The following is a 1,834-nucleotide window of genomic DNA, read 5'->3' as shown; positions in this document are numbered from 1 at the left end:
ATTTGAAGTGATTTATGTTTGCATGAATTTTACATGCTTATGGTTTAATATGTTTATTATGCTTATACAGAAAATCTGTTCAGTCTAGATCATATGTTTATTCACAATTACAGTATTGTCAACACAGTGGAATGTGATTGTGATTATATGATTCAAAAGACTAAGTCCCTATTTAATCATTGTTTTGGATTTACATTGATGTAATAATCAGCGATGATGTGTACTTACACTTGGAGTAAGTGTTATGTTCTTTCCAGGACATTGGTAAAGTATACTAGTTTCGAATGTATGGAGTATACATTGGACTGGACCGATATTGAACTTAGTTAAGATATTATAAACTTACTGTTGTATCTTTCCAAGTCAATATCAATAGTTGATCTTAAGATTAAAAGAATCTAAATCCTGATATGGTTAGGCTCAACTCAGGAGTGCTATTCATGTTCTTTGATTTATTAGTTAAGCCTACTTTTGGGTCAGGGTGATACGTATATTTTGGGAACATGATAGTATGATTGAGTGGGAGTGCTAAACATAAATATGGAATCTATAGCTTCTACTGGTGTATAGAAGTCAAGTGATGATTCCCTTCGAGCTTAGCTAAATAGAAGTAAATGGGTGAGCTCTTGTTTAAGTGACTAATTCTTATATCACTAAACATCATTTACAGGTAGCTAAGAGTTTTAATGGGCCAAAGACGTTGAGGGGTGAAAACGGTAAAATTATCCCATCTCGATGTAAATCATCTATATAGAGGATCTTTGATCACAATAAGATTATAACAATGGTTAAATGAGATAGCATATCTATATCGTGGAACATATAATATGCTTTATATAAGTCTGAGAGTGCAATTCTAAGTTCTAAGAGTGGATTCAACGAGATATTAATAAGTAGGGATTTACTTAGTAAATTCGGTTCACTTATTGGAAGCTCAGCATATAGATCCATGGTCCCCATTCTAGTTGAGACTATACTGCTTGTAAGACTCAATAATTGATTTGTAATTAATCAATTATAATTCTAAAGTTAGGCTATGTCTAATTTGTGAATTTTCACTAAGCAGGGGTGAAATTGTAAAGAAAAGAGATTCTAGGTTTATTTATTAATTAAGAGACTCTACATGTCTAATTAATAATTAAATTAAATGAAAATATTATTTAATAATCTATTTTAGTTATTAAATAATTAGTTCTGGCATTTAAAAAGTTAGAATTGGAAAATTAGCGTTTTTGAGAAAATAAAAATAAAATTGTGAAAAACTGTAAAATCCAAGTGGGGCCCAATAACACTTGTGGCCGGCCACTTAAGCAGATATTTCCAATTGATATTTTCATTATTTTAATGCCAAATAATTACTAACCTAAACCTAGTAGTTGCCTATAAATAGAAAGTGATGGCTTAGTCAAATAACAAGTTTTATATGCCTTTTGGTGAGAAAATCAGAGATTGCCTTTTTCAGAAAAACTGAGCCTTCCACTTCTCTCTCTATAGCCGACCCTATCCCTCTCTCTTTTCCTCTTCTCAATTTCGAAACCTTAGTGATAGAGTATTGCCCACACACAGCAAGTGGTACCTCAATCATAGATTGGAAAACTGTGAAGGATCACACACAAAGAGAAGGACATTCGGGCTCAGATCTTGAGAATACTCTGCGACAGAAAGGATACAAGGGTTAGAGATCTGAGTGGAAGGAGACATTATTCCGCTGCCATCAATGTAAGGTTTTCTTAACTTTATATGTGTTTAATTATCGTTTTAGAAAGTTCTTATTTAGGGTGTTAAACAACATACTTGTGAGTAGATCTAAGATCCTGGTAAAATAAATTCCAAT

This window comes from Cannabis sativa, chromosome 3 (genome assembly GCF_029168945.1).
Source record: "Cannabis sativa cultivar Pink pepper isolate KNU-18-1 chromosome 3, ASM2916894v1, whole genome shotgun sequence".
NCBI classification, from domain to species: Eukaryota; Viridiplantae; Streptophyta; class Magnoliopsida; order Rosales; family Cannabaceae; genus Cannabis; species Cannabis sativa.
The sequence above is the reverse complement of the archived record's forward strand: the minus strand, read 5'-3'. Positions refer to the sequence as shown.